This window comes from Patagioenas fasciata, chromosome 13 (genome assembly GCF_037038585.1).
Source record: "Patagioenas fasciata isolate bPatFas1 chromosome 13, bPatFas1.hap1, whole genome shotgun sequence".
Lineage (NCBI taxonomy): Eukaryota > Metazoa > Chordata > Aves > Columbiformes > Columbidae > Patagioenas > Patagioenas fasciata.
Genome location: NC_092532.1, coordinates 3613882 through 3632454, shown reverse-complemented (window position 1 = coordinate 3632454; position 18573 = coordinate 3613882).

The window sequence follows — 18573 nt, the reverse complement described above, 5'->3', positions numbered from 1 at the left end:
TCCCCCATGGAGCAGGAACACCCAGCTGAGGTTCCACAGGAAGGGGTCCAGGCGGGTTTGAATGTCTGCAGAGAAGGAGACTCCACAACCCCCCTAGGCAGTCCCCCGCTGGTTGCTCTCAGCCACCTGCCTTGTTTCTACAGCTCCTGCCCTGCCTGTTCCTGCAGCTGTGGCCCGTGGGCTCCTCCATTGCCCTGTGCTCCCCACTGTGTCCCGGGGCTTCTGCCCCCTCCTGCTGCACGATGGCCTCTGTGTCTGCGGGCTGCAGCGCTGGATGGCCTGCTGGGACTGACATGTAAGGAACATTTAACGAAGGGGTCCTGGGGACAGCAGGGTGAGCATGAGCCAGCACTGGGCCCTTGTGGCCAGGAAGGCGAATGGTACCTGGGGGGGGTTAGAAGGGGCTGGTCAGTAGGTCAGAGAGGTTCTCCTGCCCCTCTGCTCTGCCCTGGGGAGACCACACCTGGAATCTTGTGTCCAGTTGTGGCCCCTCAGTTCCAGAAGGACAGGGAACTGCTGGAGAGAGTCCAGCGCAGCCACCAAGATGCTGAAGGGAGTGGAGCATCTCCCGTGTGAGGAAAGGCTGAGGGAGCTGGGGCTCTGGAGCTGGAGGAGACTGAGGGGGGACTCATTCCTGGGGATCAATATGGAAAGGGGCAGTGTCAGGAGGATGGAGCCAGGCTCTTCTGGGTGACACCCAGTGACAGGACAAGGGGCAATGGGTGCAAACTGGAACACAGGAGGTTCCACTGAAAGAGGAGAAGAAACTTGTTGGGGGTGAGGGTGTCAGAGCCTGGCCCAGGCTGCCCAGGGAGGTTGTGGAGTCTCCTTCTCTGCAGACATTCAAACCCGCCTGGACACCTTCCTGTGGAACCTCAGCTGGGTGTTCCTGCTCCATGGGGGGATTGCACTGGATGAGCTTTCCAGGTCCCTTCCAACCTCTCACATTCTGTGGTGCTGTGATAACTGCTCTTTGGGGACTGGTTGCTCAGCCTCTGCTGGTGCTGCCTGGAGCTCTTTGCAGATGGAAAATCCCAGAGTCCCCTGGGTGGCCAGCACTGAGCCGCAGGTTTTACAAATCCAGACTTCAAGCATTTTCTTCTTTCATGAAAAGGGATTTTTTTTCCATGTCCCATGAGTTACTGGGTTTTTTTTGCTAGCTATGTTGATTTTTCTTTTAAGAACATTAATTATTGGGTGAAGAGCTTCACTTCAAAATACATGTTGTGGTGGTGCATACACTGGGGAGGAAAGTGTTAAAAGGAGCACAGGAAAAAGCCGGGAGCCGGGCCTGTTGGCTGCCTGTCCATCGGAGCAGTCTGTCTGGGGGGAACGCACTGATTGATGTGTCCTGGCAGGATGAAGTAAAAGTAGATAATGAACTCTTTATAAAATGTCATTGTGTAAGACTGAATTGTAGACTTCTGAAAACATAATTTGTTCCTGATCTTTAGCTAATCCTTGGAGCAAGAGACATAATTGATTAGAATAGGTAAAGAGGAGTGACAATAGCCCAAAAAAATGATGAATATGCAGCGGTTCCCAAGGCGTATCAATACTGACGTGTTCTAATTTTTTCTTTTCCTGAGATTTCTTTGATGATAATTGTTTTCATTTCCAAAAGACTTCCTTTGGTGATTTTTTAAATAGGGTGCTGTCTGAATCATGCAGTTTCCCATGACTCCAGCATATGTGCATGAGTGTATCTGCAGCAGTCATAGAAAAACAGCCTGATTTCCCACCCCACGCACAGATGACACTTTTCCTACAACAGGCCAAATTCAGCGTCCAAATAGACGTGGGCAGCCCCTCTGAAAGGGGGTAACGCCAGCAGCGGTGGGTCCTGTCGGCTCTGGAGACGCCGAGCACCTTCCCAGCTGTGTCTGCCCGAAGTACGATTCAGTAAGGCAGTAAGCGCACTTATCATTGGATCTTTGCCTGAATCTCAACTCAAAGCTCAATCGTTGTGTCTTTTCCTAGATACCATACTGTACAAAATGTTTCTTCTGCTGCTCGTTTCTTTTAAAGGCCCTAAGTTTTAGTCCTGGGATCTCACATACAGGATAACTCTTTCTCTGGATGCCACAAGCGTTACTTCAGCTTTGCTCCGTAGTGAATGGAAAGGCAATGGTTGCACATTTCAGTGAAGTGTATGGAAGCACACCACAGCTGGAACCTTCCCTTACAGAGAGGAAAATATTCCCTAGTAGTTTTGCACATTTCTGACAAAATATTTACTTTCTAATAGCCCCATTTAATAATTGCAGGTTGCTGTCAACTATTCTCTTGCTATGAGTGGTTGGTATTTGACAGAGAAAAAGCTTCCTTGGCTAGGAAAAGAGGAATGAGATTTTTGTGCTGTCTGAGAGGATGTATCTATAGCTTTATCAGCCAGTAAATCAAATTCTGCTGTAAGACAGAGCTGATCCCAGTTAAATGATGCAGGAAATTAAGTTCTCTAATGATCATTTCCAATTAATCTTATTACCTTTGCCAGTCGGGCTTTTGCTTGTGTATTGATTCCCTTAATTTTCTTTAATGTTCTGTACATGTCTCCATGCATATGATGCCATTCATTTTTCAAAATAATTCTTCTTGTTCATGCACATGTAGAGAAAAACCACCTGTTTGATCTGTGCCAGTGGCTTCTGTGTCAGAGTGCACAGTGTCACCTGCCGTTTACTGACTATGCATTTTATGTTCTTCACTAAAGAAACATTCACTAGAAGTCAGTCCTGTACATCATGAGGCTTGTGGGGCAGCAGACTCTGGTGCAGGTATCGCTACCCACCGTGGCACAAAGCAAGCACCCTGCTGTCTGCTCTGTTCTTGCTGAGCAGCATCGTCACCTGTTGGGACATCAGTAAACTGGTTTCCATCCACATCAGGTGTGATTTGCTGCTCAGTGCAGTCCTGTTGTGCTCACAGGTGAACACGCGTGCAGTGTCAGGGAGGCGACAGGGGCCGGGTCGGGATGAGTCAGTTCTGTGCTGTGTTCTGCACTTCAGGTGATGTCAGGGTTTCTATGTCATGCGCTCTGTGAGTTCATCGCAATGCCATGGCTCTGGAATCCCCTGTATGTCTGGCTTTATTGTTGTAATAACCATTTGTCAAGAAACAAGACTTGTAATTTTGCTTAATAGATACGAGAGATTTGAAATACTAATGGACTTGGATAGTTAGACTGCAATAAGGTACCAGAAAGAGTTATCCCATAGGCAGTTACCTTAAAGTTACATCAAAACTATATTAGCATTGAGAAGCATCATAATGAAATATTATATATTATAGACAGTACAAATAGTTTTATTTCCTTTTGCTACTCCTGGATGCATTCAGCAGTTTCACCTGTTATTACTGGTACCGTGTGTTAGTGGTTCAGCAATGCAACACGTCAATCCCGTCCTGGCTACTTGATGCATCACCACTTCGGTAGTTTCACTTATGTTGCCAGCATCAAAGGATGTCATCACAATTTTGTTTCTTGGCTGCAAGGACATTACGCAGGACTGAATGTTTTTTGGTTGTGCTCAGGGAGAGCTGCACAGACTTCCAAACTCTACCTCTTAGCAACATATTGGTGCAGAGGACAGCGGAAAATTCAGAGGTACCCAGACCGTGGGTTCTTTGTCATTCTTAGTTCCTTCTTCTTTAATCCTTGTAAAAGTTCCCTTTCCTTTTGGCCTGTCATCTTTTTTATTTGCACTGATAATGGCCAGATACATAATCTCGCTAATCTGCAACAATATTTCTAGCCAGAGCCATACCGAAATCCTAGGAAAATGGTGTTTCTGGCATTTGGATGCATTGGCAAACGCCTACGTTTCCACCAGGAGGTGGCATTCCCCAGGAACGAGCTGGGAACATCTCTGCTTTCTGCATCTCCCTATGACCACAAACTAGAGGATATTGCCATGGCTGATGATAAGCACAGATTTAGAATATTCTTCCCAGCATCTATAAACTTCCATTTTATCTGTATCATGGTAGCTGAAGCTGGGTCAGTGTCTATTGTAGTTTTACAGCTTTGAGAATGAGTTAGGGTTAAGTTTTTCCGCAGGACTGTCCATCTTTCATTTTTTGCTGGAGTAGCAATCCTCAACACTGTGATCTTAATACTCTTGCCTCTCTGGGGAGCAGATGCCTATTTGCTTCAATGGCAGGATGTGAAATTTCCAGCAAAGGTGAATGTGTTGCCAGCAGAAAATGAATTTAGTGGTGTTCATTGTTATTAATCCATCACCCAGTTACTGTCACGTAGGCTTTGTAATAAGACAGATTGAGATTGTTCTGATACTAGCAGGTACCTTTTGTTTCCTTGCATTATTGGTGTGGTATAAATTCTTACAGAGGAAAAAGGAGGAACTCAAATTTCCTTTCTTTCAAACTTCACTCTTCTGCATTCTCGAATATCTGTTTTATCACTTTATGCAGGAACTCAACAAATATCTGCTGTACTTTACTTTAGGTTTATTTGTCTTCATCCTACCTTGGAATATTACAGAGTTTCTTTATCAGGATATGTCAGGCTCTCAGTGCAGTAGCGTCACGGTCAGTGTTATATTGGAAATGTACAGTGCAGCAGTCGACACTCCACACATGCAAAGTGCAGCTCAGTGCTCTGTTGTGCATTCGGATGGTCAAGGGAATAGTTGTGTGTCATTTTTGGATTTGCACGGGGGTTTTATTATTTAGGACACTATGCTTCATAGGGGCAGGTAGGAAGTTGAATGTCTGTTTGGAATGAAATTTTGTGTTTTCAAGATTTATTTTAATTTTGGATGGGAGAAAAGTTGGAAAACTGCAGAAGTTTGTCAGAAGCTTTCTCAGTTTAGTGAAGTACACGAGTCAGTATGACTCGCTTTGTACTTTCACTTTGCCAGTTTTATTTGTCAAAGACATACTTAGTCTTTAAACAAAAAGAAGAAGAGATGACTGTTTTTCGTATCCATAGTTTACAGGACAGAAATAGTGATCTTAAACGTCAGCAGAGCACATTAAGAAAACAATGGTCTAATGGTAGTGAAGCATTGAAACAGACTACCTGAAACTACTGTGGCATCTCCATCACTAGAGATCCAAATGAAGAGTTTCAGCAGAACTCTATTAAGAATGATGTAGAAATGACTGAACGTGCTGTGGAGAAAGAAGTGGGTTAAACAGTCTCCCAGACTCACTTCTTATTAATACTTTTCTATAATTTTGTAGCTCTGCAGTGGTCCTGCATTGTGTCTGTAAGAGGCACATAGAGGTGCTTAGCGGCTGAATGACAAAAACCTAAGAGCAAATTCTCCTACTGATAAATCAATGTCAGCTGGACTGTTGGTAGAGAATTTGGTTTGTAACACATTTTTGCTGTCACTGGTTTTCTCAGTGTCACCTGTGATGCTGTAACATTTACGTACCCATATACAGAAGTACTTGGTGGTCACTAGACTTGTAAATGCAGTTTGACTTAGAGGGACATAGAAGCATGCCAGTCCTAGTTAATTTTTTAAACATGTAATCTTACAGACAGGAGGTGATCAGTTGGTTATTCAGGCTTTAGTTTTTACAAGTTTTAAAATAAGATAGTGAAGGGATCCAGAACTTTTCCTGGACTGGTAAAGTTTGTGTGCTTCTTTACAGAACTGCTAGTGATTTGTTTAGCCCATTGCTGAGGGAACCAAATGTTAAAGCACATTGAAAAACTCAGAAAATTGAAGACAAAGTATCATAGAATGATAGTTGAGAAAGATCACTGGAGGCCATCTGGTCTATGGACCCCCCCAAAAAGGTCAATTCTGGAGTTAGATCAAGTTGCTGTGTGTCTGGTCCAGCTGAGTTTTGAGTGGCTCCAAGGATGGAGATTCCACAGTATGTCTGGGCTCATTCCATGCCTGACTACCTCTGCAGTAAAAAAATGTTCTCATATCTAATGCACATTTCCCCTGATGCAACTAGCGTGTATAACTGGATGATAAACCAAAGTTGCCTCTTGGCTTTTTGCAGTGCAACCCTGAGAACAATGTGGCTGCCTCTGTAATTCGTTGCAGGCAGCAGAAGGATGTAGTTAGATACCCCTCAGCCTCTTCCTCTTCAGGCTGCTGTGCTTTGGTGAGTCCTCACCAGGATTAGCTTGTTTGCATTTTGCATTTGAAACAATGAGTCAGGATTTTGGAGGACCACGAAAGATGGATTTGGATAAGAAAAATTCTGCCTGCCATTGACTTCATGAGCTACTAAGAGCAGGAAGCATAGAATATGACAAACTCCGGAGGAGATGACATCCAACAGCAGAAACAAGGTGACACAAATGGAAACAGGCTTCGAGTGCCCACTCTGCCAGCAGACTCTCCCACCTGATTCCCAAGGGTCTTTCCCCATGCCAAGGTATTGCTGACAAATGAAGAAGTGGTGTTTCTGTCTGCAACCACGGGAATTCGTGAGAGCAACTCACTTTCAACAGCATGGGACGAGGGACTGAACTCTGGAATTCTTATCAGTCATCTAGAAAATGGCAGATAGATTTTAACATAACAAAAGAAATGTAAAACCTAACACTGTCTGTTGAAATAACATTCAACACCTATAGAGACAGAGTTATGAACATGTAAACACAGCTATAGTATTCAAAGCTCAGGAAACTAACAGCAAAACAAACTATTTGCATATTATGTAGTGCAATGAACATTGTTCTTGAAGACCCCCAGTCTTAAAACTACTTTGAACAGAATGGAATCTTTACAGGAAAGGTTTCTAAAGTGTCCAAGATGTAATATCCAAAATTACTAAATTTTCATCTGCTATAATCTAACAATTTCTCTATGCAAAACTGTGCTCCGTATAACTGACTTTAATGGCTCCCCAGTAGCAGGCTCGAATGACGCAGATTAAACCTAAGAGATAAGCCCAGGGAAATATACATTACATGAAATCACCTGGCGAAATCCCGTATACCAACAGTTAATCGAACTCAATTGAAGATGCATATCATTCTGTCACCTTTTAATTGCAGGGCGACAATAAACCATGGCAGATGCTTTGTTAACCCCCTCCCCTTTCCTCCCCACTCACCCTCCGCTCCCCACTAAGGAAAGGCGATAAGAGGGCAAAGAGAGACAAACAGAGAGAGGACTTGCAAGTTGGAAAAAGTTAAAAATGTTTTACTAATGCTAGTAATAAAATAGAGAAAATAATACAAAATATACAACACCAAAACTCGGCACTGCTCCAGCAGCTGCAGGGCAGGCACCCACAAGTCCTAGGTTGGACTCTACAGCAAACCGAAACAGGATTCAAGGATACAGGATCTGGAACCAGGCCTCAGATTGCAGAGGTGACTGGCCATAGTCGAAGAGAGTGAGACCCTTGTGATCTCCCAACTTTATATGATATATGATGTGGATGGGATGGAATACTTACTTGGTCAGTTTTGATGACCTCTTCAATTCTCTCCTCCTTGCAAATACCACCCCCTTCTAACCCACCCCAGGTACCATTGGCCTTCCTGGCCACAGGGGCCCAGTGCTGGCTCATGGTCATCCTGCAACATGTTGGTGTCGCTTGCTGTCCAAACTGATGAGCAAGTGGCACACATGGCAGTTGGTGACGGGAACAGCGCTGGCGTCAGGACTGGCAGTGGCCCTGTATGGAGGAGGGAGCTCTGCGCAGGGGCTGCTGTCCAGCAAAACCTGGTCCTGTCAGAATCAACTGAGGACCAGACTTCCCTGTTTATTTTAATTCTCGGGCTTCTCCTCAATAAGAGGAAAAGATGAAATGAAGAACTGTATTTGAGTAAGAAAAAACCGACACATTTAATAAAACTGAATAATCGCCATGACTTATAACATGATAATTGACAAAGTAACTTGAAAAAATGAAACAAACAAAAAAACCAACAAAAAACAAACAAACAAACAAAACTCCAACCAAACAAAAACCACAAAAAATAACAATAATAACAACAACCAAACAAACAAAAACAACAAAAAGACCACAACTAGACAGGACACTTTAAAGATGCTTTCTTGTTAGGTTAGACACATCTCAAGTACAACAGATCAAAACCAAGAAAAAGTCAATTGGGGAAGAAGTAAAATAAATGTAAAGAAATAAAATTAGGAAAAAGGAACTGATCCCTCTAAAGGGGCAGAAGTAGACGAACATATGTAGAATGAGTCATTGTGAAAATACTTGTGTTAGAGGTGTGAATGGTGAATATTTTATCTGAGATACAGCATCCTTGTGATACTAACCCTTTATAGATCTGTTCTACTGTGAATTCAGTTGGGACAGTGATTTATCACCAATATAATGTTTGGCAGGAGATTATTGCTAGTCCGCACAACTTCAGTTAAGGGTTTAACCTTTTGTATCATTAGTTTAACGTGTGGTCCTTATGGTATACTTATTTTTCAGTGAAATTAAAATGATTTGTTTAGGGCAGAAATAAATGAAAGCATATGCAGTAGTCCGGCAACACAGAAAGAAATGGAAACCTGTGGTAGAGATTTCTAGGACTGTACAAGTAATTTGAGCAGATCCTATTATCTCTGTGATCAGTGGAAAACCTTAAGCAGAAGTTCTTGATGCAAAATGGTGGTCAAAGTCTTTACCAGAAATGACACTGTAAATCAGGTTACTAGTTGTACAACTTGTACAACATCTGCAGGCAAATGAAGTAGGTTACTGCTTGTCGTGGTTTTGTTAAAAACAAGTTTCTCTTTTAGTGAATTTTGCCTGTCAGCTAAAGACTTCATATTAGCTGCATTTTCCTGGAGAACCAGACACATGTTTTGGTAAACCTAGCATGAGAGGGGCAACGAGAAACCGGTGACCGACAGACTGACCAATGGTGTATAATATGCCATTCACGTGAACACTTCATATAAAAGTGGGAGATCACGAGGATCTCGTCCCTTTTTGCCTTTTCCTTTTCCCTTCTGCTCATGGCTGACATTAGGAGAGGACCTTGCTGGTCGTCCCTGCGAACTGAGGCCAGTGAGAGACTGAATCCAGCTCCGGTTGGCTACAGAGTCTAATCCAGGACTTTGGGTGCTGGCTCTGCAGTTGCTGAGACTTACAAGATTGGTTTTGTATATTTTGTATTATTTTCTCTATTCTTATTAGTAGCACTAGCAAAACATCTTTAATTTTTCCATCTCTCTTCTCTCTGTCCTTCTTTCCCTCCCGATTGCCTGTCCTGAGTGGGAAGGGGGGAGAGGGAGCGGCAAAGGGGGGAAGTGGGGGGGAGAGGAGGTTAACAATACATCTGCCAGGGTTTGATTGTCACCCCGCAATCTTAACCCTCGACAGATAATTGGTGCCCAATGTGGGGCGACAGAAAGGGGTAAATTTGGAGATTTTTGGCTTTTCTACTGCTCTGACGTACCTTTCAATTTTCTTGGCACAGTGCCAACTCATAGAGTTGTGATACTCGCGCGTCTGTTTGCTTCGGATATTATTTAGTGGTATTAAGGCAAAGTGAATTACATTGATTTAAAGATGTTATGGCATAAGTTGTATCAGCTATTTTCTACATTGTGCTCGCTGATCCCATATCTGTGTTGGTGTTTCTTTCTAAATCAAAGTATTCATTATATAACAAGAAACTGGACAGCGGTCATGATGATTCTGTGTGGTATGGCACTGGTTTATTTCATCATACTGCAGCCGGTTATGAATTTCTACTCGCTTCTGCTTTACCTTGAAAAGCCTCCAGGAGAGATTAAAGAGCAGAATGGCTCTATATTTGCTAATTGGTCAAGCGAATCTTTAGAAAGGCTGACTAACCATACTTTTGTTTTTTCGCTAGGACAGCTTGCAAATGTTTTAGAGAGCTTTGAATATCCTTGGAGCTTTGATAGAACTGTGATGGTGTTATCTGGTTTGCTGAATGTGTGTCAGTTTGTGTTACTGTTAAGAGAAATGAGGTTCAATAGGAGGTTTGCGTCTCTTTTTAGTCCTGAGATTTGCGGTGCGTCTTCGGAAGCTTTAGCTCGAGAAAAGGCAAAACAGCCAAAGCTGCTGCTGCAGCCACTGCCCCCCCAACCGCGGCTTCACAGGCTGAAGCTACAGCTCCTCCGCAGAGCTCCTCTGCCAAGGTCGCTGCAGATAACGTTGCTTCTCCAGCCTCAAAGGCTAACAAGGCAGCCCCCCCGTCTTCACACACTGGGCACTGTTGCTGCTGTAACCACAGCAATCACTGTGACAGTCATTCAGACTCTGGAAATGAATCAAATGATGGTGAACCCATATCAACATCAGTTGCCGGTTGTAAGAAAGTCACTAGAAAGACCACCCGTGCAGCAGGTGATGGCACAGGGCCAACGTCAACCCAAGGGGCATCGTCAGCGCAGGGAGGAGATGAAGTGACCACCACTCGGTCCTTTTCTCCAGGTGAGCTGAGAGATCTGCGAAAAGACTTCAGTCGTCGTGAAGGTGAGAATATTTTAACCTGGCTGCTGCGATGCTGGGACAATGGGGCAGAAACAATTGAATTGGAAGGTGGTGAAGCCAGGCAGCTGGGATCTCTGTCAAAAGATTCCACCATTGATAGGGCAATTTCAAGAGAGTCTAATGCCACTACTCTCTGGACCCGACTCCTGGCAGCTATGAAAGCCAGATTTCCCTACAAGGAAGACTGTATGTCCAAGTTAGGGAAATTGAATACTATGGAGAGAGGTATCCAGTTCCTGAGAGACCTAGCTGTGTGAGAGATCATCTATTTTGGATCAGACAACCAAGAGGGGACAGACCCAGATAGAATCAATTGTACACGATCTATGTGGCGCAGATTTGTACAAACCTGCATATGTTAAGTCCTTGGCAGGAATGGTCTGGTCAGCTGTAGGTGTACAAGAAATTACTGAAGTGATTGAGCAGCTCTGGAACTTTGAGGACAGCCTTGCTGGTTCTCTACGGGCTTGTGTCTCCGCTGTGGAGAAACTGTGTGAAAAATCTGATGACCAGTTTGAAAAACTGCTGCAAGAAATCAAAGAGCTCACAGAAGACTCGTACCATTCACGACCTGCACAAACCTATGTTTCAGCTGTTAGGAGAAGGCGTTTCCAATCTCGAGAGAGAGGGCAGAGGCAGCCCACAAAAAGAGGTTCACTGTGGTTCTTCCTACATGAGCAGGGAGAAAACATGAATAAGTGGCATGGAAGGCCTACCTCAGAACTTCAGGAGCGAGTACGTGAGATAACAGGAAAAACTCCTAGGAAGGTGGCTGCTCCGGTTTACAAAAGGAGCAGAAGAGATTCTGATGCTCTTGAAGGAACCTCTAATTCACACCCAGAGACTGTGCAAAACAGGAATTAGAGGTGCCCTGCCTCCAACCAGGTGGAGGAAAGGGATAACAGAGTCTATTGGACTGTACAAATACGATGGCCTGGTACAACAGACCCGCAGGAGTACAGAGCTTTAGTGGACACTGGTGCTCAGTGCACAATAATTCCTTCTAATTATAAAGGAACGCAATCCATCAATATTGTTGGAGTGACTGGGGGATCCCAGGAGCTGACTGTTGTAGAGGCTGAAATGAGCCTAACTGGAAAAAACTGGCAAAAGCATCCCATTGTGACTGGTCCAGATGCTCCGTGCATCCTTGGTATAGACTACCTCAGGAGAGGGTATTTTAAGGACCCAAAAGGGTATAGGTGGGCATTTGGTATAGCAGCTGTGGACACTGAGAAAATTGAACAGCTGTCTGTTTTGCCTGGTCTTTCAGATGACCCTTCTGTTGTAGGACTGCTGATGGTTGACGATCAGCAGGTGCCAATTGCTACCACGACGGTGCATCGCCGGCAATATCGCACCAATCGAGACTCTTGGATTCCTATCCAGAAGCTGATCCGTCAGTTGGAAAGCCAGGGTGTGATCAGTAAGACTCGCTCACCTTTTAACAGCCCAATCTGGCCAGTGCGTAAGTCTAGTGACGAGTGGAGACTAACTGTAGACTATCGTGGCCTGAATGAAGTTACACCACCACTGAATGCTGCTGTGCCTGACATGCTAGAACTGTGATTTGAACTGGAGTCAAAGGCAGCCAAGTGGTATGCTACAATTGACATTGCTAATGCACTTTTCTCTATTCCTGTAGCAGCAGAGTGCAGGCCGCAGTTTGCTTTCACCTGGAGGGGCATCCAGTACATGTGGAATTGCTTACCCCAGGGGTGGAAACACAGTCCTACCATCTGCCATGGACTGATCCAGACCACGCTGGAGCAAGGTAAAGCTCCAGAACACTTGCACTATATTGAGGACATCATTGTACGGGGCGACACAGCGAAAGAAGTCTTCGAGAAAGGTGAGAGAATAATTCAGATTCTTTTGGATGCTGGTTTTGCCATAAAACGAAGCAAGGTCAAGGGACCTGCATGAGAGATCCAGTTTTTAGGAATAAAATGGGAAGATGGCCGTCGTCAGATCCCAATGGATGTGATCAACAAAATTGCAGCAATGTCTCCACCTACTAATAAAAAGGAGACACAGACTTTCTTGGGCGTTGTAGGTTTTTGGAGAATGCACATTCCTGACTACAGCCAGACTGTGAGCCTCTCTATCGAGTGACTCATAAAAAGAACCAATTTGAGTGGGGCCCTGAACAACGACAAGCCTTTGAACAAATTAAGCGTGAGATAACTCATGCGGTGGCCCTTGGACCAGTTCGGACTGGACTAGATGTTAAAAATGTGCTCTACACCGCAGCCGGAGATAATGGACTTACCTGGAGCCTCTGGCAGAAAGCACCAGGAGAAACCCGAGGTCGACCCGTAGGTTTTTGGAGTCGAGGATACAAAGGATCCAAGGCCAACTATACTCCAACTGAAAAGGAGATACTGGCAGCATATGAAGGAGTTCGAGCTGCTTCAGAAGTGATGGGCACTGAAGCACAGCTCCTCCTGCACCTCGACTGCCGGTGCTGAGCTGGATGTTCAAAGGGACGGTTCCCTCTCCACATCACGCAACCGAGGTTACATGGAGTAAATGGATTGCACTGATCACGCAACGAGCTCGAATTGGAAATCCCAATCGCCCAGGGATCTTAGAAGTGATTACAGACTGGCCAGAAAGCAAAGACTTTGGGATGTCTCCAGATGAGGAGGAAGTAAAACATGCTGAAGAAGCACCACCATATAATACGCTTTCAGAGACTGATAAGCAGTATGCACTGTTCACAGATGGATCCTGTTGTCTTGTAGGAAAACATCGAAGGTGGAAAGCTGCTGTGTGGAGTCCCACATGACAAGTTACAGAAGCCACTGAAGGACAAGGTGAATCCAGTCAGTTTGCAGAAGTGAAAGCCATCCAGCTGGCTTTGGACATTGCTGAACGAGAGAAGTGGCCAATACTTTATACTGACTCATGGATGGTAGGAAATGCCTTGTGGGGGTGGCTACAGCAATGGAAGAAAAGCAACTGGCAGCGCAGAGGTAAACCCATTTGGGCTGCCACACTGTGGCAAGACATTGCTGCTCGGCTGGAGAGCCTGCCTGTGAAAGTTCGTCATGTAGATGCTCATGTGCCTAAAAGTCGAGCCACCGAGGAACATCGAAACAACCAACAAGCAGATCAAGCTGCTAAGATTCAAGTAGCTGAGGTAGACTTGGACTGGCAACATAAAGGTGAACTTTTCCTAGCTCGGTGGGCCCATGATGCTTCAGGGCATCAAGGTAGAGATGCAACATAGAAATGGGCTCGCGATCGAGGGGTGGATTTAACTATGGACACTATTTCACAGGTTATTCATGAATGTGAAACTTGCGCCGAAATCAAACAAGCAAAACGGTTAAAACCTGTATGGTATGGGGGGCGATGGTTAAAGTATAAGTATGGAGAAGCTTGGCAGATTGATTATACTACACTGCCACAAACACGTCAAGGTAAGCGTTATGTACTTACAATGGTGGAAGCAACCACTGGATGGTTGGAAACATATGCTGTACCTCATGCTACAGCCCAAAATACCATCCTTTGGCGTCATGGTACGCCAGAAAGAATTGAATCAGACAATGGTACTCATTTCAAAAACAGTCTTATAGGCAATTGTGGCAAAGAACATGGTGTTGAGTGGGTATATCATATTCCATATCATGCACCAGCCTCTGGGAAAATTGAAAGGTACAACGGTTTGTTAAAAACTACACTAAAGGCACTTGGTGGTGGAACCTTTAAAAACTGGGATTCACATTTAGCAAAAGCCACTTGGTTGCTCAACACTAGGGGATCAACCAATCGAGCCGGGCCTGCCCAATCAGAAATTCTACGGACTGTAGAAGGAGATAAAGTCCCTGTAGTACACATGGAAAATATGTTAGGAAAGGCAGTCTGGGTTACTCCTGCCTCAGGCAAAGGCAAGCCCATTTGTGGGATTGTTTTTGCCTGGGGACCTGGCAGCACCTGGTGGGTGACGCTTAAGGATGGAGAAGTCTGGTGTGTGCCTCAAGGGGATTTGATTTTAGGTGAAAATATGCAATACTGAACTGCATGATATGAATTGTCATACTAGCAGTGTTTAATAAGTGTCTTTCAGATCAAGACAGTGATGATGAAACCAGCGCTGGCTTCTTCGAGTGGCGCCTGACAACTTCTTTGAAGTTGGTGTCCTTAACCCACCAACAGGGGTCATGAGATGCACTTGGACCATTTTTCCTGCCCTGGGAGACTGTTGTGACAAAATGAACTTCATGAACCTTTCAAAGGATGGTCCACTGATTAAGATTAATTACTCCTGTGTATATATGTACATATGTATATATATATATATATAGTAGTAGTGATTAATTAGATTGTATTGATAGATTGTACTGATAAGGTTTAAGTATTCAGTGAATGTCATATTATAAGGGGTGGAATGTCATGGTTTTGTTAAAAAACAAGTTTCTCTTTTAGTGAATTTTGTCTGTCAGCTAAAGCCTTCATATTGCTGCATTTTCCTGGAGAACCAGACACATGTTTTGGTAAACCTAGCAATGGAATGCAAACTTATTGATAAGCATGGATGGACATCTCATGAGAGGGGCAACGAGAAACCGGTGACCGACAGACTGACCAATGGTGTATAACATTCCATTCACGTGAATACTTCATAGAAAAGTGGGAGATCACAAGGATCTCGTCCCTTTTTGCCTTTTCCTTTTCCCTTCTGCTCATGACTGACATTAGGAGAGGACCTTGCTGGTTGTCCCTGCAAACTGAGGCCAGTGAGAGATCCAGCTACAGAGTCTAATCCAGGACTTTGGGTGCTGGCTCTGCAGTTGCTGAGACTTACAAGATTGGTTTTGTATATTTTGTATTATGAAATGACACTGTAAATCAGGTTACTAGTTGTACAACTTGTACAACATCTGCAGGCAAATGAAGTAGGTTACTGCTCCATACCAAACCCCAAGATTTCCTATTGTTACATTTTGTGAGGTGAGTGGGAAACAGCAGGGCTCTTTCTGGATCTCAATAAGACAGACTCAACAACAAATAGCTTAATAAAACAGATGTTTTAATATGATAGAATAAAAAAGGGAATATAAATAATAAATCTTATGGGATAGTGGGAGCCCCGTGTTTACAGAGCATCGGATAGACCCTGGATGGATTTTCCCATGGCGTGCTGCACAGACCCTCTTCACGAAGAGAAGCTCCTCCGTTTGGGTGAACCAAGCTATTGTATGATTTTCTTACAAGAAAACAGTTCTAATAATTTCTGTTGTCAAACAAAAGAGAAGTTCACATCAGAGCTATTAGCTGCATGCAACGTATCTGACCTGGTCCAGAAGCCATGGATCAGTTTACTTCAGCCCCAAATTGTGCATTTTGCTGGAAAGCACAGAAGCATCAGTTTTAACTAATTGCAGAGGGAATGTTGTATCATACAAGTAGGAGGCATAAACCTGTGTTCTTTGCTCTGCCATAAGCTTGTAAACTTGGGGTCACAGAAAATCACTCAGATCTGTGTGTCTCAATATTCTTGCACAGGACAAGGTACTTCAGAGTCTGCTTTTGAAAATGCATTCTAGAAGCAAAAGCTTTAAAAATTCACATTGTTGGAGAGATTTGTAAAACAATGTCAGCAGAACAGTAGATTTCATATCCTTTTTCTGTTCATAGTTAACAGGCAAGGCAGCTTCCACCTCCCACATGCTCAGTTGCGCATGCAGTGATTACGCAGGCTGTTCCCATTAGTGTCAGTGGGAGTTAAATAACTAATTACGGACCATTAAGAGGAAATGATAGCCTTTAATCATTCTTTGAAAAAAAACAGCCATAACCCCACAAAGCTATTATTTCTTTTTAAATAAGTCAATAACACTCCTCACATGCTTGAAGTTTTGTGCTAGCAAAATATCACATTCCTATCTGAAGCTCAGTGTAGCTGATGTTAAAACCATTGGTTCTATGTGTGATAAAGATGACCAGATCTAAATCTTTTGAGCATAATTGGCTGAATTTATTTTGGTAAATGTGAATTTTATTAAAAATTCAGTTGGGATAAGGGCAGAATGTATTTGTTCAGGACAGAGTCTGTTAATATTTGACACACAGTTTTGACCAAAAAAGTAGGGAATTGTTTGCTGTGTTGGAAATGGTATGTTTAGCAAGCTTTATTTTTTTAATTTAAAGGGGAGATTTCACTTCAAAATTGTTGTAAGTACATTAAATTAAAAAAAGAAACATGGGATAAAATTGTTAATCCAGTCTCAAGCATGAGTCTAGGAAAGGAAAGAAGAATTTTCTGCAGAAAAATTCTTCACCTGAGTTCCATCTCTGATCTGAAAGCTCTGGAAATGATCTTCAGACAGGGCACAGAGTAGAAGGAGAGATTAATTCTGAAAAGCTGCTGTCTGGTGTATGTTGCTCCTATAGTGCCCAAAATTCTGCTTTCCTCAGCAAACAGCTGGAAGGACCATTCAACTCTGGACTCTCCACTCTTGTCTTGTACAGACACAGCATTGTCACCTGCGAAAATCTTATGCTGACAAGCAACATATAGAAAGCCAGAGAAACACAGGAAAGTGCAGTGAGTGTACAAATATCCTCACAGTCCCCACACTCAAATGGGGAACCAGTTCTTACTTTTGAATGCGACTGTATTTTAATCAGAACAGAGAGGAAGCTCCAAGCTGGGATTCAGCTGCTGGTCTGGTGCTCACAAACCAGTGCATTCTTGCAAGGAATGGATTTGTATTAATGCACTGCCTTTCAGTAAAATAAGTGTCATCTTGCCAGTGCAAGCTCATTTAATTTTTTACTTATTAGAGAAGGTAATCTAGTGTTGCTTTGAAATGAAATTTCTAGGGAACTCATTTGTCTGATAAAACACAGCACAGATTCAGACTTTTTTCCTGCCTTTGTTATAGTGGCTATTAGTATTCTTCCTGTTATCAAATCCAACAGAAGTGGTTTGCTGCAAAAGAGCAGCAGTTACCTGATGCCATAGCATCCTACTGCTGCCCGGGCACCTTCAAAGGCGAGGGCTGGTCCGGTGCGTTGAGCTCTCCAAGTCCCCTCACGCTACCTGCACGGACATATTAATGGAATCGGACATCCAGGTCACACTTTCAGCTTTGGAAAACAATCTCACTTGTGGCCTGTGGCAGGATGCAAACCCCACTCTCTCCCCCTCCCTCCTTCAGTATGGAAGGAGCAGACACACCTCCCTCTCTCTCTGCTGTTTGAGGCTGACAGCTCCTTTTGTTTGGCCCCAGAGCCCCTGGCAGGGCCGTTAGGAGAAGGCAGTGCCGAGGGCCAGGGAGCCGCTGGGCGCCTGCGGCCAGTGTGGGGATGTTTGGAGGCTCCAGGGGCACCCACAGCCAGGGTGGGGGTGCAGAGAAGCTTCTGGAATGGCCACAGTCAGGTCTGATCAGCCAATCAAAACGGGACTCTCGTCGAGGCTCCACCCATTGTCGCAGGTCTCTGGGAGCACGAGCAAGATGGTGCCGCCGAGAGCCCCGGGATGGAGACTGCGCTCGCCTCGCCGCCACGGGGGTGAGTGAAACTGCTCGCGGGATTGCCAGTGTATTTACACTTTCCGTGCACATTTGCACGTGTAACTTCCCGTGCTTAACACAAGCACGAGTAACTTTACGTGCACATTTGCATGCGTACTTTCCGTGCTTAATACAAGCACGTGTACTTTCCGTGCACATTTGCACACGTACTTTAAATTATTTCCTCGTACAATCGCAAGTGTATTTTCCTCCCGAGTTTCCACATAATCACGCGTATTTCCTTGCACAATCCCGAGTGTATTTTCCTGCCGTGCTTCCACACAAGCACGTGTAGTATTCAGTGCACATTTGCATGTGTAAGTAAATTAACCCTCACAGGATTGCGAGTGTATAATAAATTTACCCTTGCAGAATCGCAAGTGTACACTTCCCATACTCACTACGAGTATGTGCATCGCTTTACAATAACCCCACACTGTGTTCATGCAGTGTGGACTCTTCCCGGACTCAGGGCTGGCTCCGGCATTGTTCTGGTGAAGCCACGTGCATGCACTCTGTGGAACTCCTGTTGTATTAGTTGCTGCCCCTTAATAATTTTCCTCAACTGATATCCGAACCTGTATTTAAGTCACTTTTGGAGTGC